We start from the raw sequence: 24,740 nt of genomic DNA, 5'->3' as shown, positions 1-24,740 counted from the left end.
TTTTATAGACCTATTCCTTTCCTTCCTTTTAACAGGTAACATTGCCAATGCTACAGCAACTTCTGCAGTTTTATAAAGCTGGTGCTTGTTCAGATTGTATATATTTGCCTGTCGCAAGTGACACAAGACCACAGATGTTTAACATTCTATAGTGTTGAAATGAGGTGGAAAAATAAAACTAATTTTTTTCCTTCCAGCGTTCAATTTTAAGATTTTGATCAAACAGTTTCACCTTTGAGTGAAATGGAAGCACTGATGCAGAACTAGTCACGCTCCTAGCTTTATAACAACAAAAGCTTTTGTTTATGTATGCTTCTATACTGTATCCATCACTTTAGTATCAGCACCCTGTACTATAGGTTTCACACCCTCTCTCCTACCATGGTCTGGGTCAAAAAGGATTAGAATCCAATAGCTTCAGGTCAGTCTAATATCAATCAAGCTGCCCAGCCATAAGCAATAATAAAACCTTGATGCTAAGCTGCATATTAAACAGTGCACTCAGGCAGATCTGACGAACAGTTCATTTTTCTTAGTCTTGTGTCCTTTATTTTACATCTTTGAAGAAGAGTTGCTCATTCTTCGTTGGGGTTTACTTTGACCTGCTGCTGATTATTATTGTTCCTACTGCCTTGCGTGTGCTAGGTGCTGTACCAACAGAGTAAAAGATGGATCTTGCTTTGGAGGACACAGTAGGACTTAATTGAAAGTACCTGTAAAGAACAAGCCATTTAGCCAAACAAAATAAATCTGGAAATAGAATTACATTAATAGCTGCTTTGAGGAATGAATTACAAACAAATACCCAGCACAGCAGGGAGTCATTTAAAAATAAATCTGAACCAAACCAAATTATATTTCATAAAACAATGGATCCCTGTTAAACACAGCTAAATGTTACCCATAACATCGGGGTTGTTGCAGCTAAACAGGATTGTGCCGCACTCTTTCAAGGTGTTTTGATTATTCAATTTGAAAGAGGATTTTTTATAAAGCAAATAATGCTCAAGTTACTTTAGTCTTTTGTATTTTATTGCATACCATAATCACTTTATCCCAAACTCTTGTTCTGGATTGCCGAACCTGGAATGAAACAAACGATTTACTGCATTGCCAGGGGTTCAGTGTGCTAAGGTTTTTTAAATTCACTTCAGTGTGTCTGAAGTGAATATTAAGTTAAAGGGACAAGTATAGTCGACACAGTCTGGGGAGCTGGCGGAGAAGACAATGGCATTGTTTCCCACTTACTCATAATAATGAGATATACTGGAAGGAAGATAAGAGAGAGAGCTATTGGGAGGAAGGATTGGTTCAGATCCATAAAAATTCCTTTGGCCTGCCATCTGCGGAAAGCATGTAAATGCAATTCAGAAGAAGGAAGTGATTGCATCCCTCCTGAATGTCACCATAGACAGAAGCTTAGCATTGTTCTCCAAACTGCTAAATGTGAGTCTGGCATAGATTTTCCACAGCTCCTGGGTTGGGAAGCTTGATTGTCTGCGGCCAGGCTGCCCGATGCTGCTGAAAGAGACATGCTGTGCAGCAGCCTGCTCTGACTGAATTAGAGATCTCCTCGTGTCCACGGAACAGTGGAAACCGATACTGTTTATGAAGAGTGTACTTGTGGAAAGTGTTACATCTCTTCTGAATAAAAAAATCTTTCATTTAGAATTGAAAGAGAGCGGTGCTGCCATTTCCATACAGTGTTTCAGAACTTGCATGTTGATTTGAACATACCAAGAGACAGGTCAATTTGCACAAGCCGTGGTAAAAACAGGAAAGAGATGATCTGAAAGTAAAAGCAGCATATTTGTATTAAAAGAAGGGGCTTGGGTTCATTTGTAGTGTACTTGTTTTCACTAGTGCAAAATTGGTTACTGTTCAGGAAATTCTTGCCTCACATCTGAGTTTACAATTACAAAACAAGTACTCTGAATTCTGTTGGAAGACCTGTGAAAATCTGAGGTAGCACACAGGTCAGCACTTGCTAGCAACCTGTTACCAAACTAACAAATGTTTTACAAGCAACTATGCACAGATGAAGTGGATACTTTGTCTCTTAGGCCTTGTCTACACTACTGGGATAAGTCAACCTAAATTATGCAACTCCAGCTACATGAATAATGTAGCTGGAATCAGTTTAGCTTAGGTCGACTTACTGCAGGGTCTACACTGCACTGGGTCTACGGGAGATGCTCTCCTGTCGACTTACCTTACGCTTCTTGTTCCGGTGGAGTACAGGAGTCGACGGGAGAGCGATCTACGGTCGATTTAGCATAAATCGACCCCCGGTGCATCGATCGCCGCAGCGTCAATCACTGGTAAGTGTAGACGTGCCCTTAGACTTTTCCCTTATGCCTGTCAATTAATCCATAGCATGCAGTTAACCAATGTACAGCTGTCCATTTTATGTTGGCTTTGCTGATGCTTGCTTATTTTTAAGTGCTTGTAAAACTAAAATATGTAATTTTTTTGTCATGCTTTTACCTTTTAGGGTGAATGCACGATTGTGGTTAGAGATGCATAGTTCATTGGCAAGCTGTAAAACCCTTCTCTCAGATATTGTTCCAGCCATAGACTTCAGTACTAACCTACATCACTTTTGCCATTCTGATCCTGAGCCCAAAGCAACTCAGTCTGACTGACGGAAGGCTTTACTATTCCAGTAGCTGGCCTCTCCCAAGAGACAGTGGCCATGTCTCAACTACAAACTTAAGTTGACATCCAGCTGCCACAGTAAGTCGGTTGTGTATGTCCACACCACACTCCTTGTGTCTGTGGAGTGTGTCCTTACTAGCAGCGCTTGCATCGATGCAGAGAGCAGTGAGGTTTTGGGAAGGGCTTGAAGTGCTTCATGGGACCAAAACATTCTCGCAGGGGTGGCTGGGAATGTGGCTTCAACATCCCATGATTTCATCTGCAATCCATATTTCATGCCTTTTTTTCAAAAAGTGGGCATAGCTGTGCATACGGCATCTGCAGGGACGCATATACCCTGCTCAGCTGTGTACTATTGTGGCAAGTGTCGCAAACACTACACCCCTTATCCTGCAGTATTTCCAGAGCTGCGAGAGGAACCGCTGCATCCTTCAAGTAGCCCTGCTGAAATGAAACAATTCCCAGTTGCTGTTCGCACTTGTGCAGCAGCTTAACACAATGGAGCACTGGTTCTGGTCCTGAGAAGCAAGCACTGGCTAGTGGAATCACGTCATTATGCAGTTATGGGATGATGATCCGTGATTGCAGAATTTTCAGGAACTGTGTGTAGAGCTCTTCCCAGCCCTGCTGCTCAGCAACACTAAAATGAGACCTGTTTTGACAGTGGAGAAACGAGTGGCAAATTCTGTGTGGAAGCTTGCAATGCCAGACTGCTACTAGTCAGTGAGGAATCAATTTGGAATTGGTAAATCTACTGTGGGGGTTGCTGTGATCCAGGTATGCAGGGCCATTAATCTTTAGTCTTCTGCTAAGAAGGATAGTGACAATGTGCAGGACATAGTGGATGGTTTTGCCACAATGGGGTTCCCTAATTGTGGTGGATCAATAGATGGCATATTTGTATTAAAAGAAGGCATGCATTTCCCTATCTTGGCACCAGACCACCTTGTCAAAAAGTACCTAAACAGAAAGGGATACTTTCCTATTGTGTTGCAAGAACTGGTGGAATATTGGAGGTTTTTTACCAACATCTTCATGGGATGGTCTGGGAAGGTGCATGATGCATGCATCTTTAAGACATAGGTCTGTTCAGAAAGCTGCAAGCAGGGACTTCCTTTCCGGACCGCAAAATTACTATTGGTGACATTGAAATGCCAATAGTTATCCTGGGAGACCCAGCCTACCTCTTACACTCATGGCCCATGAAGCTGTACACCTGGATACCAGCAAGGAGCAGTTTAACAATAGGTTCAGCAAGTGCAGAATGGTGGTTGAAGGTGCCTTTGGCCATTTTAAGAGTCGCTGGCACAGTTTGCTCACTAGGTTAGACCTCAGTGGAAAAAAATATCCCTATGGTTATAGCTGCCTGCTGTGTGCCTCGTAATATCTGTGAAGCAAAGGGAGAGAGTGGAATGTAGAGGTGGATAGGCTGTCTGCTAATTTTGAGCAGCCAGATACCAGGGCTATAAGAAGAGCTCAGCATGGAGCAGTGTGACTCAGGGAGGCTTTGAAAACCAGTTTTAGTAATGATCCACCGTAATGTCCACTCCTTTTCTGTATTGGGCCTACCATAATTTGAACCTTGATGTGACTGCTACGTTTCTTTTCCGTGCACATCACCCCCGGTGTCTCAGATTCCCTGTCCCTCTCTTCCCCTTCTACTTTGAATTAATAAAGATTTCATTTTCAAGATCTGGACTTCCTTGCACGCAGATATAGACACCAAAAGATCTGTCACAAGAATTAAATCTTGGGAAGACGGTGGAATAAAATTGGGAGGGGAAAACTCATTCATCTTATCTTTAAAAGAACAGCGGCCTTGCCTGTCATACCTCAGCATATGTGCAGCTGTTATTCTTGGCACTCTCCCCCAGGATTGAGAGGAAGGGATATTGCATTGGCCCCCCTCACCTACTGGAACATGTGTGAGGGCAAGAGGAGGAATGTACTGATGTTGGAATGCCGTTCTGCAGAGGGAGTTGAGCCTTAAGATGCTTCTCCTGAAGGTCACCCAGACATCTCAACATCTCCTACTGTGTGCCATGCTCATTCTCTGGGGCTCCTGTCATGCTCATAATGTCCAAGTCCAGTTTTTCAGAGAGCTGTCCTGGAGGCATTTATTATCTCATTAAACATGTCATCATGCATTCTTTTGCCTTCATCTTATCTGGGAGAATTTCTCTTCCAGTGTGGAAGAAGAACAGAAGGCCACGCTTTCAGCTGTAAACCATGCAAAGCAGAAAGGAACCATGGTTAGTTCAGACCCAGGGTCTAGTGCACAGTTGCTATACAAAAATCGCTCCCCTGAATCCACGCAAGTGTAAAGCAGAACATTTTCATTTCTACAATTGAATCAGTTTGCTGTCCCAGCTATGATGGGTATGGTCTGGGGGCAGGGGCACCAGACCGTCTGCAGCATTGGATGGACAACCCGCAGTGGAACCATAGGTGGCCAGGGTGGCCATGCCACCTTCCCTTTGTAACATGGACGTTGTCTGGAGGTCCGGGACCAGTGTTCCATCTCCTAAACTGCAAGCCTTGGCAGAGGCGGCATTGGGGGGGTGGGGGAGGGGGAGTGCTTGCCGTGGCATGTGGTCACCACAACATTTTCCTTATTTTCCCCATTGCTGCTGCTCTCTAGTGCCCAAGACTTGAGGTTTCTGAGGTCAGCTCTGACCTTGCCACCCAAACTATGGCCATGTTTTGTAAAGCTTGGGTGAATGGCAGAAAATGACAGGAGGTCGGGGGAGCGGCAGGCACAGGCAGTACTGTTTGCATTTCGAGCAATTTAAATGAAAACTGCCACAGTCTCCCATAGGTAACCCTAGCTGATATCATGCTCCTGAGGGTAACAGAGGTGGCAAGGGAACAGCTGCTGCAAGCATCCAGGTACAGATCAGGACTTCATGTTGCCATGTTGTTTACTGCGATGATGCCAGGCGAATTAATACTGGAGTGGGGTGGGAAGAAATAAGGCAGTCCTTCCCAGAAACCTTCTGTGACGGATTGCAGAGTACTTCCATGAAAGTTTCCTGGAGATCTCTAGGAAGGAATCCCAGGACATCCCTATGTACATAAACAATCTTTTTCGTAGGGCACCCTCTGCCTGTCTGGTGCAGCCACAAGGAAGCAAATAGCCACTCTATCTCAATTTGGTTTTTTAAAATAAAAAGTAGAATATAAGAACGTGACCCAAAAATATTAATTGGAATTGCATACTCAGCAGAGGTTCCTTCCCTGGCATCACTCTGACATGCTGCTCTGCTGCAACTGGCTGGACTATTCTGGGGTTATAAACAGCTCCTGGCTCTCTGGGACAATGGATCCAGCACTCACCTGTTTCCCATTCTCCTCCGACTCCTCAGAGGTACTACACTGCTCTTGGGGGTCGTGATGGGGTCGCAGCTGAGAATAACATGCAGCTCTTTGTAAAAATGGCAGGTCTGTGGTACTGAACCAGAGTAACTGTTCACATCCCTTGCCTTCTGCTATGCCTGCCGCAGTTCCTTGATTTTCACATGGCACCGCTGTGTGTCCGTGGTGTAGCCTTTCTCCCCCATGACGCGAGTGATCTGCTTGTATATGTCTGTTTCTATGGCTGGATCAGAGCTGTGCCTGCACAGCCTCTTCTCACAGACCCAGAAGATCCACTGCCTCCTATGTACTCCAGGCAGGAGCATGTTTGGAGTGTAGAGCTGGCATGATCAGCTGGGCAGGTGAGCTTTCCATGCCAAACAAACAGGAAATTTAAAATTCAAAAGTTCCTGGTTCTTTAACAGGGGAGGGGCTGTTTCCTATGTACCTGGCTACTGGGCAGTGGCATTGAGAACAGTGACCAGAGTGGTCACAGCAGAGCATTGTGTGACATCTTCTGGAGGCCAGATAAGTTGACATAAGCAACACAGCATGTACGTTGCCACTATGTTGACCTAACTACGTCGAATTAAGCACTATGCCTCTCACAGATATGGAGTAATTAAGTCGTTGTAGCATGTGAGTTACGTCGGTGGAAGGATCCTGGTAGCATAAACACAGTCGACATTAGGTTGACATAAGCTGCCTTACGTCGACCTACCTATGTAGTGTAGACCAGGCCACTGTAGTTCAATATACTGAACATGGGCCTGAGCTCCAGGAACTTCTGGTTTCTAATCCCACTTGTGCCACTGACTCCCTGGGTGACATTTGACAACTCACTTACCTTCTTTGTGCTTCAATTGCTTCATCTGTAAACTGAGAATTATATTTACCTTCCTCAGATGGGTGCTGTGAGGACTAATTTTTATACAGAGCTTTGAAACTATAAAGCGCCATAAGTGATGACCGTCTGCTCAGAAACACGTAATGTTGCATGGTGGTTTTGTGATATGGACAAGTGTACACTGAGAGAGGCTGAGATTGTTACATGAATTTGATGCAGTGAATTGAAATTTGAACCCAGTTTTCCTGAGACACAAGTTAGTGAAGTCTGACACACATTGTGCCATGTTTTCTCTCCCTTTGCCCCTCTGCATTCAGAAAAACCACATACTATGTGCATATTTTCTTAAATGCCACTACTTACAGCAACAGTACATTTGAAGTCATGATCTACAATTGTAGATGACCGTATCTTGATATTACCATTAATTATCTTTTCTATTACTGATAAAAACATACACCAGTTCACTGTAAATTAAAATCCGTAGTATTCAGTCCTGGTAAAACAAATAGTTCCTTTCCTCAGAAGTCCATTGTGTTCTGTCCAGTCCTTTCTTACTGTCTGTGTTAATCTGTTTTGAAGAATCAGCAGGCCAATAAAATGGCAATGTATAATTGCCATTCGCTCTGGGTTCAGTCACCATGACTTCTATTGAGGAGTAAATCAACAGCTGTGCAGGAGGAATATTTAAAGGGCACTAGTCCAGAGAGGATGATATAGATTAGACAAGTAATCAAATGTAGGATAAATACTTCTTCTTTCACCCCTTCTATCTTCTTCAGGTTGGCTTTTCTAATATTTATGCAGCTGAAGGATATCCAGGCAGATACCATGTCTCTCAACAGAGTTTTGTTCGCTTGTATCATTGAAGCACAAATACTAGATTATTTTAATCCTTATTTGCTTGAATCCTTTTAAACTTGTCTTTTGCTATTAGAATCTTTGGTATCTTAATGCATTTCTGTTATTGCTGGAATTTTCTTTCCTTTTTGATCATATATTATTGGTAATCTCCACATGCACTCAAAATGACATTGAGTGTTAAAAAAAACCCACTGTCACTTCAATTTCAGTTATCTGAAGATTTTTTACAGCCATTGTGCAAAACTGACTCCAACTGTATCAAAATTATTCATTATAAAGGAGAGGTGATTTCACTTGTCCTATGAATTGGGCTTAAAGATAAAATCCCTTCCAGCTGTTGAGAACCTGATTTCCTATTCATTGTTCTGAATAGAGCGTAATCTGTGGCGAGACTTAATGCTCAACAAAAATGATTGAGTTGTCTTCAAATATGATAAACTTTACCCAACAGCATCTCACCTTAGTGAAATGTTTATGGTCCTACAATGTGAAGAAATTATCAGTCTATACAGATTCCATGCACTCGTTTCTCTGATATGCACACTGCTAAGTAGCACCATGAGTAGACAGAGGGTTTTTTTCTTTTTTTTTCTTCTTTGCTGTCTGTTAAAAATGAGCATGCTTCTGTTTGACAGACAAAAGTTACCATTGTAAGCTATGGAATAGAATAGGTTAAGTCAGTGCAGTATGTTACTAGGGAGACAGAAATTATTTTGGCATCCAATAAAATGAATCATGTTTATCTATGAATTACCCGGACATCATAAAAGTCTATTGTTACCAGGTCATTATTTGAGGTTTGCTGGAATTGATTTAATGCATTTGATGTTCAGTTTTTGGGATCTGGATTCTAATCCTGACTAAAAGATTTACAAATGAGAATGAATGTAGTCTCCAGATTATCCCCAAACCATTAGGCAATTATGTGTAATGGACACTCTCGGCTCAGGAGAGCTCCAGGACTATTATAGCAGCATGTGCTGCAGGACAGAACTGAAGATCAGACTTTGATACTTATACGTTGTTTCCTTTCGCTATACCTGGTCTTAGCTAGCATGATTTTTCCTTCAACTTCAAGTGAAGTGAAATTCACTTACAAAAAATATTTTTTTAAAAACACAATCCATTTATTTAACCCCTTGTTCCCAAGTGAGGTTACTGGAAATCCTGGCATAAAAGATATGTCAGCACTACAATAAAACACCCATGGCTGACCTGTGTCAGCTGATTCTGGCTTGGGGGTGGGGCTATAAAACTGCAGTGCAGATATTTGGGCTTGGTCTGGATCATGGGCTCTGGCACCCTCTCGCAGGTCCCTGAGTCCAGGCTCCAGCCCAAGCCCAAACATTTGCATTGCAGTTTTATAGCCCCATATACCGAGCTTGAGTCAGCTGACGCAGGCCAACCATGGGTCTTGTATTGCAGTGTAGACATACCCAGAGAGTCTGGGTAGCTCTGACTCACCAGTCAATGCCATGGGGAATCCAAACCTTTGTCCCCCTTTCTACCATCCAGTGACAGATCATATATTCTAAATCATTTATTATGCATATCCTTGTTCAAAAGCAGTTTGATGTTCAATGGCATTACTGTAAGGACATTAGCTTGTCAGTGCACCAATAGCTTGCTGTTCTGCATGGTTTAGAGCACAGTCAAGGCCAGGAGATCTTTGGGCCTGATAAAATCAGAGCTGTTTCTGACCTGATGTCAGGCTAGCAGAAGTAAACTTCTTAAAATTTCCAATGAGCTGTTCCCCCAAGTTAATTGCAAAGGAGACTTGAGTGACTCGTTTAATGTCATTATGTATGTGTGTGGTGTGCACATCTTTCCCTTTATGTGTTCTTTGCAACCTTTCACACACTGGCTAATAATGGTTTTGACCTTCTGGGTTAAATTTGCCTACTTAATTATATTTTTCTATAATCTGAATCCTTTTTTCTTTAGCTTATTTGCATGCATTAAAGTGTGTTTAATTTAGGATTTGATGCAGTCGGGGCCTGGGATAAAAAAGATTATGTAACAAAAGGCCTTTTAATAATGAAACGCACTAGAACTGGAAGCTGCAGGGTCTGACCATGTGGACAAATGAAATGTCTTTTGTCTGCATTTGCAGTCTTCCTAGAATAAAGTGGAGGTCTCTGTCTGGTTTAGGACAGCTAGCTAAACCTGATCGTTCCCCTCCATACACTGTTTCACCCTCATCCAGACCTGTTCCCCACTCCTGTAGCTGTCTCCACAGGGCTTGTCTATACTTAGCGGGGGATCGATGCATTGGCGGTCCATTTAGCAGATCTAGTGAAGACCTGCTAAATCGACCACAGATCACTCTCCTGTCGATTCCTGTACTCCACCGGATCGAGAAGAGTAAGGGGAGTCGATGGGAGAGTGTCTCCCGTCGACATCACGTAGTGTGGACCTCGCGGTAAGTAGATCCGAGCTATGTCGACTTGAGTTACACTATTCACGTAACTCAAATTGCATAGGTTAGATGAACTTTTTCCTGTAGGGTAGACAAGGCCATAGGCAGTGGCACAACGCAGCTGTAATGGATTGGGGGTGAGGGAGTGCCACTGGGCCAGGTTCCCTCTGTAATTTTCAGAGCTGAGTATAATTGCCGGTAGTTACCCAGATCCTTATTTTTTAACTAAGTTACAATCATAGCTGTCAGGCTTTGTGTGATTTTTTTTTTTTTTTTTTTTAAGGCACTCATTAGGCTAAGCAAGCTGGCTGTAGCAGTCAGTAAATTTCTCTTAGGGAAGGGACCTTCTCTAGCCCTGATATCCAGATATTCCTGCTCTTAATACTTTTGAAATATTGTTGTAGCACCGCTAGGCCTCAGTCAGTATTGGGACCCCTGGGTGCTAAGTGCAATGAAACTGCTACTGAAACACAAAGAGCATGCAATTTTAAAAGAAAATTGACATAAAAAAGTGACTGTGAGAAGAGCGACAATAAAATATACAATTGTTACATAAATTTTCCTTTTTTTAAATGGTTACAAGTTCCAACTAGCCACATCTGCCCTTTTGAGTCATTATGAATTGGCTGATTTCTAATAGACATAGTGACATAAGTGGGACTTGATAGATTTGGAAGAGAAGGTAATGACCTAATGGATGAGTTCAGGAAGGGTGTATGATTAATAATTCCAAGTGAATAATTTGCTATTTTTTAAAAAGGAAATATATGGGCAACGACCTACATGCTGCCTTTGCCTTTGCTATGCCAATGCAGCTGTATTTGGAATTCTCTCTGACCTCTGGAAAGGTTTAGGTTCAGTGGACTAGGCTTTACCAAAGCACCTGACTCCTGACACCCTTACTGTTCTAGTCCTGATTCTCTTATGCAGACAAGTGATCCTGTTTTATCACCTTGTTTGGTTTATTTTTAAATGAACAGTCAATACCCAATACCATAAGTATGAACTCCAGGGAGCTTTGGGGCTTGGGCTTCACTGCCCTTTATGTATTTAATGGACATTATACAAATGCTCATGTTGGTCATGCTGGCATTTTCACGCAGTATTACATTGATTAGGTTGCACTGAAATTTTTGCTTAAAACAGGACTCAAAACCCTTTGTGTAATGCTTTTGCATTTAATTACTCTTCAGAGAAAAGTTGAATTTTCTGTGAAATTATTTTAGTGAAAAAATTACTAACTTTTACAAAGAAAAGATTTTAAAATGCTCCTATTTTCCTCACTTTCTTTTGCGTTCACTGTTATACAACCATACTTCCCACAAGCTCCAAAATTCTTTCATAATCTGATCTCATCTTGGTCATAAGCCTGGAATTTTAAAATGTAAAGATAATTTTTTCCTTTTTTGGGATAATCAGACTCCTCACTGATGGAACTGTTTAGATCCATCAGCTATTTCAGTATTCCAGTGCTGCCAGACTGTCTGCCTGAATCTTGGTGTGAAATCGACACACAAAAGTATGTGATTTGCTGTGCTCTACATGTACTTCTGTTGAGCAAGGTTGCTGGATACGTAGGCAGAAGCATGTGGTTAGGCTCGGGAGAGGTGAGGCTTTGGGGGGACATGGGGGCAAGTAGGGGTATAAGTAGTGTGGTGACTAGAGATGTGGGGGGTAAATAGGAGTTGAGCAGAACTTTGAGGAGTTAGGCGAGTTTGAGCAAGGATGTGGGAGGGGCTCTGTCCATAAGCATGCAGGGAACTAAGGTTGTGAGGATAGCCCAGGGTGCCTGTGCCACAACATTGCTGCTTGAAGGGCTCCCTCAGCACTGCTGCCCCAACACACTGAGGCTGTAGTGCCACTCAAGAAAAAAACGAACCACGCATTACAGCTAGTTGTTATGGTACTTAATGAATGACTGGAAGGCACTCATGCTGCGCTCATTTGGCAAGTATAAGAACTTGTGTAGGATAGAAACATGGAGCCCTTGATGTACCAGTGCTTTGGCACAGAGATTCTGCCTGGCATGTGAGGGAACTGAGGCAAAGCTACATACCTTGTAATGTAGGAAAGCCCCACTAACTCTGCTAGTCATCAGATCACATGGCCAGCGTTCGTGGAGATACATGTGGACTGTGAGTTGTAGAAAAGTAGTAATTAGGGTTAAGAAGGGAGCATAGATGGTGTATTGAATGACTTAAGTTTTTAGTTCCTTCCTTTTTATGCAGTCTAGCAACCATAACTGAATCTAACACATTTTTAGGTGGGAATTTTTATATATGTTGGCACTGTTACTTGGTAGGATATATGGTCCTGTCATCTTTTTGCAACTAACTTACAATTATTCAATAACAAAATTGCAGACTGACTAGTATATTCAAAGTATTAGTTTGAGTTAGAAATGAGGGGTGAATGAAAGGAAATGATTTTTCAGTATGACAGGAATAGGGGATTCCCCTGTGGTGTTGGGACTCATGCATCTTTGTCTCATCTTTTGCTATCACAATCAGTAAATCTGTCAAAATAAAATGAGGCAGAATATAAACTACTTGTCTTTAAACTCAGTCCATGCTGAAATTTTTTTAAGTTCTCATTTTTGTATTGGTAAAACATTGCAGAAGAATGAGACTGGAAGTGACTTCTGACTGTTGAGCTGTGTATCTAGTGTATGTTACTAACTTGAGTTGCCCCTCTGCGTGCAAGAAAGGTTTAGAGTCATTGGACCAGTCTAATAGATAAAGTTATATAAGGCACGGACTCTGTCCCCTTCGGCATTAATTCAGATTTAAATGCGGCCTACAGCCTGCATCTTTCAGATCATGCAAAGGTAGGATTACCATCTTTAATAGTTTATTCTGCAAGACAAACTGAAGATGTCGTGCATGGCATGTGTATTGCACTGTCTGTTTCAGATACTTTAATGTGCTATAAGGCAAGTTCGTGAGATGATACTGTCAAACATGGGATATCTTCTGAAAAACGGGAAAGATGGCAACTTTTAACAGCTTGTCTGACTTCTAATGTGACTAATGAGCAATTGTTTTTGTTTGTACTTGTGCAAAGGTATGTGAAGTTGAACTCCTGCTTGTAGCTCTTAACACCCTAAGGGTATGTCTACACTATGAGAGTAGTTTGACTTTACCTAAAGCGAATTTGTGGAACCGATTTTATAAAGTCGAACGTGTGTATCCACACTAAGGACAGTAATTCGACTTTGTGAGTCCACACTAACGGGGCAAGCGTCGGCATTGGAAGCGGTGCACTGTGGGTAGCTATCCCACAGTTCCCGCAGTCCCCGCTGCCCATTGGAATTCTGGGTCGAGCCCCCAATGCCTGCTGGGGAAAAAAAATGTGTTGAAGGTGGTTTTAGGTAACTATCGTCATTCAACCCTCACTCCCGCCCTCCCTCCGTGAAAGCGCCGGCGGGCAATCAGTTTGCGCACTTTTCTGGTGATTGACAGCGTGGACGCCACAGCACCGCAAGCATGGAGCCCGCTGCGATCATCGCTGCAGTTATGGCCGTTGTCAACACCTCGCGCCTTATCATGCACCTTTTTCAGAGGCAGATGCTGAGAAATTGGGCGAGGAGGCTATGGCAGCGCAGTGAGGACATTAAGTCTGAGAGGGGCACAGACCTCTCACAAAGCACGGGACCCCGCGCCGTGGACACCATGGTGACAATGGGTCATGTTGATGCTGTGGAACGGCGATTCTGGGCCCGGGAAACAAGCACGGACTGGTGGGACCGCATAGTGCTGCAGGTCTGGGATGAATCACAGTGGCTGCGAAACTTTCGGATGTGGAAGGGAACTTTCCTGGAACTTTGTGAGTTGCTGTCCCCTGCCCTGAAGCGCAAGGACACCCGGATGCGAGCAGCCCTGACTGTCCAGAAGCGAGTGGCCATAGCCCTCTGGAAGCTTGCAACGCCAGACAGCTACCGATCAGTCACCAATCAATTTGGCGTGGGCAAATCTACCATGGGGGTTGCTGTGATGCAAGTAGCCAACGCAATCGTCGAGCTACTGCTGTCAAAGGTAGTGGCCTTTGGAAACGTGCAGGTGATCATAGATGGCTTCGCTACGATGAGATTCCCAAACTGCGGTGGGGCTATAGATGGAACTCTCATCCCTATCCTGGAACCGGACCACCAGGCCAGCCAGTACATTAACCGAAAGAGCTACTTTTCAATGGTGCTGCAAGCACTGGTAGACCATAGGGGACGTTTTACCAACATCAACGTCGGATGGCCGGGCAAGGTTCATGACGCTTGCGTTTTCAGGAACGCTGGTCTGTTTAGACGGCTGCAGGAAGGTATTTACTTCCCGGACCACAAAATAACTGTTGGGGATGTGGAGGTGCCTATAGTCATCCTCGGGGACACAGCCTACCCTCTAATGCCCTGGTTCATGAAGCCCATACAGGCGCCCTGGACAGTGAAAAGGAACTCTTCAACTACCGGCTGAGCAAGTGCAGAATGGTGGTGGAGTGTGCTTTTGGACGTCTCAAGGGGAGATGGAGAAGCTTACTGACTCACTCTGATCTCAGCGAAACCAATATCCCCATTGTTATTGCAGCTTGCTGTGTGCTCCACAATCTCTGAGAGAGCAAGGGGGAGACGTTTATGGCAGGGTGGGAGGTTGAGGCAAATCGCCTGGCTGCTGATTACGCCCAGCCAGACACCCGGGCGATTAGAAGAGCCCAGAGGGACGCACTGTGCATCCGGGAAGCTTTGAAAGCTAGGTTCCAGAGTGAGCAGGGTAACCTGTGACTATTACATTTGTTTAAAGAGAAGCTGAACCTGCCCCCGTTTCTTTACCCAGTTAATGTTGAAAATCCTCTCCAGTTACCAACCACCTTCCCCCCCCCCCCCCCCCCAACACACCTTTAAAAATAAAATAAATGAAACTTTGTTCATTAACACCGTTTTCTTTAGTAAGGATTTCGCGGTAAAGGGTTGAAACTGGGACGCAGCCTGTGGTGGGGAGCGGGTGTAGTGATGGAAAGGACACCTCTAAACTAGAGGAATGACAGGCTCCTGCTTCTAGAGCAGTCTGCAGTGGTGGACTGGTTGTTTCAACGGAGCCTGCCACCCCTCCTTTTCGGGACTCTGTGTGTGGGGGCTATGTGACTTTGTGGCGGGGGAGGGCGGTTACAGGTCCCCTGCTGCGTGGCTCTGTCATCCAGCCTTAGGACCGCTGCATAAGATCTGTAACCGCCCTCCCCGCCACAAACTCACTTAGCCCCCCCCACACAGAACATGGAAACCACCTCCCAGACTGACCAGTGTGCCTAGTGACTGCATTGTGTGTATGACCTTCTGCTGAATCTGCTCCCGTGTCTGTACCCTGGTAAAGGTGACTGTGCTCTCCAATTACCAATCCCCTCCCCCCCTTCAAACACACTGTCCTCTAAAAGAACATAAGGGAAACAGTAATTAACAGAAACGTATTTTTTATTAAGAACTACACAGTTAGGGGATGAAACTGGGATGGGGGCTTGGGTGAGGTGCATTTGGAGGGAAGGAAAGGATGGATCAAATCTTTGGGAATGAGAGCCGTCTGGTACTTGAGCAGTCTGCAGGGGTGGAGTGACTGTTTTCACGGCCCCTGGCACCCCTCCTTCTTGGGACTTTGGGTGAGGGGGGGATGGGACTTTGTGGCGGGGGAGGGCGGTTAGAGAATGCAGGGGGGCTCTGTCCTCCTGCCTCTGGTCCTGCAGAACATCTACAAGGCGCCGGAGCGTGTCCGTTTGCTCCCTCATTAGTCCTAGCAGCGTTTGAGTTGCCTGCTGGTCTTCCTGCCACCACCTGACCTCTCTTTCACTGTGTGATCGCTGGTATTGCGACATGTTCTCCCTCCACTGGGTCTGCTGCGCCGTCTCGGCTCTGGGACAGACCATAAGTTCTGAGAACATGTCGTCCCGTGTCCTCTTCTTTTACCGCCTGATCTGCGCCAGCCTCTTGGAGGGGGATGCCGGGGTAGCTTGGGAGATGCTCGCAGCTGTGGGATGGGAAAAAGGGAGTGAATTCCTCAAAAAGATACATTTTTGCAAACAATGAATATAGTCTTTCTCTGTGAACAAGACCATGCACAGTACCTATCACATGTGCACTCAGTACAAGGTTGACTTTTCTGTCTTCACCTTGAGTGCCTGGGGTCTTGCTGTACAGATCACACAAGCGGGGCCGGACACCGGAATTCTGCTAGCAGGCGGCCATGGTAAGCCGTAGACTTTTGGCTGATTAAAGCTTAATTTACAGCAGTGCCCTCCTTTCACGTTCCAAGCAGTGCTCCTAGCGTTGGCCAGTTCCTGCTGCCGGCGATCCGGCCGGCATGAGCTCTGCCTCTGTCCCACCCCCGTCGCGGCTGTCCCCGGGAAAGATCCCTGCACGCTGCTGGCGAACCGCTCAGCAGGAACGGTTTGCCTCCCCGCCCCCACCACGTGGCTGGGCTCGGGAAAGATCCCTGCACGCTGCTGGTGAACCGCTCGGCATGAACCGTTCGCCTCCCCGCCCCCACCACATGGCTGTAAACCGCCGGTTACAGTTATTTAAAGGAACAGGCAATCAGTCCCCATACTAAAATTCCCCTAATTCAAAGCAGGTCACCATGAGTGATATCACTCTGATGAGGATTACGGAGGCAGAGAAAGACCGCATGCTGCGTGAATGCCAGCAAACACCATGCCTGTATACCGCCATGCTTTGCCAGGCAATGATCCCGGAGTACCTGCTGCTAGCCTGGCACGGAAAAGTTTCCTACCATGGAGGAGGCAATAAGGCTGCTCTCCCCAGGAACCTGATGCAAAGGCTTTCACATTACCTCCAGGAGAGCTTCGTGGAGATGTCCCTGGAGGATTTCTACTCTATCCCCAGACATGTTAACAGACTTTTCCAGTAGCTGCACTGGCAAGGACTAAAAAGTTAAGCGCCTAGGGCAAACTAATCCTTAAAAACCCATTGCTAACATACCATGCCTATTCTATTCAAAATAAATGGTTAAAACACTTACCTACTGATGTTTCCCCTGATTCACGGTCCGGGTTACCGCCTTGGGAGGGTTGGTAGGGGATCTCCGTGAGGGTGATGAAGAGATCCTGGCTGTCGGGGAAATCAGCATTGAAAGCGCTGTTGACTGCCTCGGCCTCCTGAGCTCCTTCCTCATCTTCCCCGTCCGCGAACAGCTCCGAGGAAGTGGCCGTCGACAATACCCCATCGTCAGAGTCCACAGACAGTGGTGGGGTAGTGGTGGTGGCTGTACCTAGAATGGAATGCAGTGCCTCATAGAAACGGCATGTCTGGGGCTGGGATCCAGAGCTTCCGTTTGACTCTTTGGTCTTCTGCTACGCTTGTCTCAGCTCCTTGATTTTCACACGGCACTGGGTTGCATCCCGGCTGTATCCTCTCTCCGTCATGGCTTTTGAGATCTTCTCGTAGATCTTCGCATTCCGTCTTTTCGATCGCAGCTCCGAAAGCACGAACTCATCGCCCCACACAGCGATAAGATCCAAGACTTCCCGATCAGTCCATGCTGGGGCCCTCTTTCTATTCAGCGATTGCATGATCACCTCTGCTGGAGAGCTCTGCATCGTTGCCAGTGCTGCTGAGCTCGCCACGATGTCCAAACAGGAAATGAGATTCAAACTGGCCAGACAGGAAAAGGAATTCAAATTTTCCCGGGGCTTTTCCTGTGTGGCTTGTCAGAGCATCCGAGCTCTGACTGCTGTCCAGAGCGTCAGAGTGGTGCACTGTGGGATAGCTCCCGGAGCTATTAGCATCGAATTCCATCCACACTAACCCTAATTCGACATGGCCAGGTCGAATTTAGCGCTACTCCACTCGTCGGGGAGGAGTACAGAAATCTATTTAAAGAGACCTCTATGTCGAAATAAATAGCTTTGTTGTGTGAACGAGTGCAGGGTTAATTTGAATTAACGCTGCTAAATTCAACATAACCTCCTAGTGTAGACTAGGCCTAAGAGTAGTTGTGCTCCATTTCTTCCCCCCTCCCAAAAAAAATCAATAGTGAGATGTGAAGGAGAAATTTGAAATATTTGTCATCTATACGGTACACAGCTGTTTGGATTAATACAATGCTTTACATTTTGTGGACAGACACTCCTTTATCCCTATAACAGATCAGCTCTAACTAAACTTCAGTTCATCACAATTTCTCTCAATACCCAAGATTTTTTTTTTTTTTAAATTGGACCAGTTTGTACTGGTGAAAGAGATGAGCTTTTGAGCTACACAGAGCTAGTCTTCAAACCTGAAGAGCTCTGCGTAACTCAAAACCTTGTGTCTCTAATATCCTGGGGCCAACAGGACTACAACAACACTGCAAACGTTTGTTTTCATGATTTGTAGCAATATTGAACAATGTGACTTTACTCTGAAGACTAACTCTCTTTTAAAGTGGCATCTCGGGGTTCCATGTTTATCCTCTATTGATGATTCCCAGAGCAAACATCTTTGGTTTACACGTGAAGATACTTTCTTCTAATTGTCAGCTCTGCAAACTCAGAGTTTTGAGAGTCAAGCAGGGTGTGTTTCCTTGTTACATCTCTGCACCCCATTCTCTTCTGTGGGTTTTCTCTGGTGTAACAGGGAATTTGGAAACAATTCTGTTGATATATAGGAGAACCTCGCTCACTCTTTAGCTGGGTTGTTTCTGCAGTACAAACAGGACTAGAAAGGGAATAAGTAAACCTCATGACTCTAAATGTATGACTCTCAAATATGCACAGGGAACCAATGGACCTGTTAAAAATGTGACTATTTTTAAACTTTTCAGATTAAAACTATACTTTAAGGCTAAGACATTTAAAAGCATAGTAGAAGATAACATCAAAACTACTCTCTATGTATATGGGTTCTAACCATTTTCCAGTCAGTCTCAAATCTGTCGGCACATTCCCTCCTGCATAACTTACCTTCACACTAGAAAAAACACTCTGGTTGGTCAAAATCTATAACTTCACACTACCCCCAAGGCACTTCAGCCTTCTGCACCAGTATTTTCAGAAAAGAGCTTTCTATCTCTGGAGACTAGTGGAGGCACTATAGTGCTGTAAAGGTTGCATTGCCTTGTCCTTATTGCAATAGCGAGATTTTCAGTCCTGTAGCATCGTGCTTGGTCCTTTTTGGTAGAAATTTGCAGAACTGAATTTTGAAGGATGTCATAATTCTGGTAGTGAATTTTTTTCAGAGTTAACACAAATTTTCAGCTTTAGTGTAAATAAAATCAATATTTAAAACTCAGAAAGAGGCATTTGTGGTGAACTGGTGTATGGCGTAGCACTACTGGGTGTGTGTGTGTGGTTCAGTCAAACCAGTGTATTCACCAGTGTGCAGACAAACTTGGGGGCTTCAGGTACATGACAGTGCTGCCTGCGTCCCATCCTAGCTGCAGGTACCATGTTTGGCTTTGCCCATTCCTTCCCTTTACCCATATAGATTCCATCACTGAGTCTTGCTGGTCTAATTTCTTCATCACCGAAAAGTCCTTCCTCACTTCTTAGAACATTGTCCAGATCTTGATCATCCTGTGCCTGGACTGTTGAAGTCTCCTCCTCTGGCTTTCCTGACACTTGCCTCATCTCTCTCTCATCTACCCCCAAACTCTGTTATGAAAACATCTTAGGGCCGCATTCAGCCCCATGCTGTAATTACAGCTTCTCTCCCCTTGTAGAAACTGCACTATTTCCTGAGTACCTCTCTTACGCTCCCCCCCACCCCACACACACACACACACACTAGTGCCACTCGCTGGTGCACAGTGCCATGAGATGATGGTATCTTCCATGCCCACATTTAGAGCTATGAGCATTATGCTCCTGTTGTCATTAACAATATCGTTGCTTGCTAAGAGAGAAATGGAGGCTTTGACTTTTCATTGCTGCCAGGCATCTAGCGCTTCCAGAAGGATAATTAGAATGCTTGCAGATGCAATGAACCCTCACATTTTTTAGTGTGTTCCTCATATACCTGAGCCCTGTGTAATCCCCTTGGTACGTTGATGCTGAAGCACAAAATGAAATTGTATAGGTCTGTTTATAACAAACGTGTCCAAAATTTTCAAAGCTGGGAGGTAGTGATGAGTATCCGGGGATCCTAGTTGCTACCCTAATGCAATCAGCAATAGGATCCCATTGTGCTGGGGGATCTTACAAACATCTACATACAGCCCCGGCCCCAAATGGCTGACAGCCTAACCAGATAAGATGAACAGTAACAAAGTCTGACTTAGTTACATCTTCTTTAAAACAATTGAGAGGTGGGCTGAAAAAATTCCATGTCTCTCTGCCAAAGTACTCCCCGAGTGTTGACCCTATTTCTGTCTTGCCTACCTTCATAGGCAATATTTATTTCCTTGTTAACCCATGCTAATATAGCTGACTCCCTCCATTTGGGCATTAAAATACACATGCTTCAACGTTTTCTTATTCTGAGGGTGGTTTTTTAATTCCCATTTAGTGGCCATGCCCTTCCATTCCCCCTCATTTATGCTTTCACTGACCAAATGAGTTTGGTATGTTTTTCTGGTTCTGATGATTTCACAGGGTTCTAAATGATCTCAAGTCTCTAATGGTATACTTGTGCTACAGCTCTGGCAGTTGTGCCTGCCCTCTAATGACCCTCAAGGAAGCCAGGACCTTGTGAACCATCCCCAAGAGGAGGAAGGTGCTGCACCCTGCCCATGTGAGTTTAGACTCCTAAATCCATACTTAGGAACTTAATAATAAGGGCCTGATTATCAAAGATGCTGAGCTCATTAACTCCCATTGACTTCAGTGGGATTTGTCAATGCTCAACACTGCTTAAAATCAGGCCAGTCTTATTTAGCTGCCTATATATGGATTTTAGAACCTCAGGCACTTAGGTTTAAAAATTTTGGCCACACAATTTTATACATGTAATAACCGGGAAAAGTATCTCAATGAGTATGCAACGAGTTTCCCCAGAAGAAAGCTTTGTAACAGAGTGGGCTATTTCTGAATCAGATTGTTTTGTCTCATCAGTTGAGCCCGAGTTTGGATTTGCCCGAGGGCAGATTATTGTACTGCACTATAGACCACTGCCCTGCCCAGGAAATCTCATTGAAGGACCATCACAGAGAGCATTCCATCAACTTGAATGACTCCACTACTAGGCCGTTCCCATGGAACAATAGCCTTTCTACACAGGCACCTACATAGTGAGTAGGATGGAGTCGGGGGGAAGGGCGGGGGGGCAACATGACTGATGGATCTGAAGCACATAGCAGAGCTGTGGGGGCCCTGCAGTAGGGATATATTACTGACCACCTGACCAGGATGGTGATAGTGACTGTGAAATGCTCAGGGAGATTAAGCTATTAAAATAAAAAACTCAATAATAATGGGGGATTTCAACTATCCCCATATTGACTGGGTACATGTCACCTCAGTACAGGATGCGGAGATAGTTTCTTGACACCTTAAATGACTGCTTCTTGGAGTAGCTAGTCCTGGAACCCACAAGAGGAGAGGCAATTCTTGATTTAATCATAAGTGGAGTACAGGATCTGGTCCAAGAAGTGAATATAGCTGGACCACTTTGTAATAGTGACCATAATATAATATAATATAATTTTAACATCCCTGTGGCAGGGGGAAAAAAACACAGCAGCCCAACACTATAGCATTTAATTTCAGAAAGGGGAACTACACAAAAATGAAGAAGTTAGTGAAACAGAAATTAAAAGGTACAGCACCAAAAGTAAAATCCCTGCAAGCTGCTTTTTAAACTTTTTAAAGACACCATAATAGAGGCTCAACTTAAATGTATTCCCCAAATTAAAAAACATAGAAAACCAAAAAAGTGCCACAGTGGCTAAACAGCACAGTAAAAGAAGCAGAGAGAGGCAAAAAGGCATCCTTTAAAAAGTGGAAGTTAAATCCTAATGAGGAAAATAGAGAGGAGCATAAACACTGGCAAGTGAAATGTAAAAATATAATTAGGAAGGCCAAAAAAGAATTTGAAGAACAGCTAGCCAAAGACTCAAAGTAATAGCAAAAAAATGTAAGTACATCAGAAGCAGGAAGCTTGCTAAATAACCAGTGGGGCCACTGGATTGTTGAGATGCTACAGGAGCACTCAAGGACAATAAGGACACAGCTGCGAAACTAAATGAATTCTTTGCATGGGTCTTCTTGTGTGAGGATGAGGGAGATTCCCAAACCTGAGCCATTCTTTTTAGGTGACAAATCTGAGGAACTGTCCCAGATTGAGGTGTCATTAGAAGAGGTTTTGGAACAAATTGATAAACTAAACAGTAGTAAGTCACCAGGACCAGAGGTGTTCACCCAAGAGTTCTGAAGGAATTCAAATGTGAAATTGAAGAACTACTAACGGTCGTCTGTAACTATCATTTAAATCCGCTTCTGTACCGGATGGCTGGAGGATAGCTAATGTGATGCCAGTTTTTAAAAAGGGCTCCAGATCTCAGCAACTACATGCTGGTAAGCCTGACTTCAGTACCAGGCAAACTAGTTGAAACTATAGGAAAGAACAAAATTGTCAGACACCTAGATTAACATAATTTGTTGGGGAAGAGTCAACATGGTTTTTGCAAAGGGATTGTGCCTCACCAATCTACTAGAATTCTTTGAGGGGGTCAACAAGTATGTGGACCAAGGGGATCCAGTGGATATAGTGTACTTAGATTTTTCAGAAAGCCTTTGACAAGGTCCCTCACCAAAGGCTCTTAGCCAGTAACACTTACTTTGCTTAAGAGGGAAGGTCCTCTCATGGACTGGTAACTGGTTAAAAGATAGGAAACAAAGAGTAGGAATAAATGGTCAGTTTTCACAATGGAGAGAGGTAAATAATAGTGTCCCCCAAGGGTCTGTACTGGGACCAGTCCTATTCAATATATTCATAAATGATCTAGAAAAAGGGGTAAACAGTGAGGTGGCAAAATTTGCGGGTGGTGCAAAACTACTCAAGATAGTTAAGTCCCAGTCAGACTGCGAAGAGTTACAAAAGTATCTCTCAAAGCTAGGTGACTGGGCAACAAAATGGCAGATGAAATTCAGTGTTGATAAATGCAAAATAATGCGTGTTGGAGAACATAATCCCAACTAGACATATAAAATGATGGGGTCTAAATTAGCTGTTACCACTCAAGAAAGAGATCCTGGAGTCCTTGTGGATAATTCTCTGAAAACATCCACTCAATGTGCAGCAGCAGTCAAAAAAGCGAACAGAATTTTGGGCATCATTAAGAAAGAGAGAGATCATAAGACCGAAAATATCATATTGCCTCAATATAAATCCCTGGTACGCCCAAATCTTGAATACTGCATGCAGGTGTGGTCGCCCCATCTCAAAAAAGATGTATTGAAATTGGAAAAGGTTCAGAAAAGGGCAACAAAAATGATTAGGGGTCTGGAATGTCTTCCGTATGAAGAGAGATTAATAAGACTGGGACTTTTCAGTTTGGAAAAGCCTAAGGGGGGATATGATAGAGGTCTATAAAATCATGACTGGTATGGAGAAAGTGAAAAAGGAAGTCTTATTTACGCCTTCTCATAACATAAGAACTAGGAGTCACCAAATGAAATTAATAGGCAGCAGGCTTAAAACAAACAAAAGGAAGTATTTCTTCACACAATGCATACTCAACCTGTGGAACTGTTTGCCAGAGGATTGTGAAAGCCAAGACTATAACAGGGTTCAAAAAAGAACTAGATAAATTCATGGAGGATAGGTCCATCGATGGCTAATAATCATGATGGGCAGGGCTGGTGTCCCTAGCCTCTCTTTACCAGAAGCTGGGAATGAGCGATAGGCAATGGATCACTTGATGATTACCTGTTCTATTCATTCCTTCTGAGGCACCTGACATTGGCCACTGTCGGAAGACAGGATACTGGGCTAGATGGACCTTTGTTCTGACCCAGCATGGCCAGTCTTATGCACAAGAGTGGGGTTCTGCTCTGTGCAAAGGGCCGGTCATCACCACATGTAAGGAGGCCTTGCAGAAGATAGCAAGCAGTATGGACTCTGCCCAGCCTGAAATGCTGACAAATCGTAGAAGGGTTGAGATCAGACGTCATGGGGAGGATGTGTTTGAGCGCTCCAGTGCTTTATAAGAGTAAAGTGGTTAAGATGTTCCTTTCCTAAGACTGCATTCCTTGTTTTCCTGCTATGTTGTCTCTGAAGGATCTAGACTAAAAGCCCAGAATGCCCACAGTCTGGATGGAACTCTGAGGGCATGTGTGTAAGTGACAGAGGCTCAGGAAATCGAAGACACGGATTTCAGGATTTAGGGTGGTTGGATAGTGTGGTATCCTACATCCCAAGGAAGGGCATTGGATAAGTGGTCTGGGCCTGGGTGTGTGTCCTTGAGTCCAGAGCTAGAAACAGTGACTAGACTAGACTAGTAGTAATTTGGGCTCTTAATCTGCTTGGCGAAGAGTAAACTTCAAAATGGGTTTTCCTTCAGTTTGTAAGTCAATATTGTACTCCAGAAGCAGAATTTATATAAGGGAAACTAACCCTTTATATTCATCCCTGCATATTTATTCCATCTGCTCAGCAAAAACTTCCTGGGTTCTACTGATGTCTTCGTCACC

At 44.2% G+C, this 24,740-nt stretch overlaps 1 protein-coding gene and 1 non-coding gene across 3 annotated transcripts in view; both read left to right on the top strand.

Moving 5' to 3' along the window:
- Positions 1 to 24,740, top strand: part of COP1 (COP1 E3 ubiquitin ligase) — a 210,664-nt gene that overhangs the window by 167,948 nt on the left and 17,976 nt on the right. The window lies entirely within an intron of this gene.
- Positions 9,776 to 9,912, top strand: LOC128842646 (small Cajal body-specific RNA 3). The gene has a single exon (XR_008446075.1). It is a non-coding gene; the product is annotated as a small Cajal body-specific RNA 3 (non-coding RNA).

Source organism: Malaclemys terrapin, chromosome 8, assembly GCF_027887155.1.
Source record: "Malaclemys terrapin pileata isolate rMalTer1 chromosome 8, rMalTer1.hap1, whole genome shotgun sequence".
NCBI lineage: Eukaryota > Metazoa > Chordata > Testudines > Emydidae > Malaclemys > Malaclemys terrapin.
Note: the sequence above shows the minus strand (reverse complement) of the source record. Positions and strands in the feature narration are given on the sequence as shown.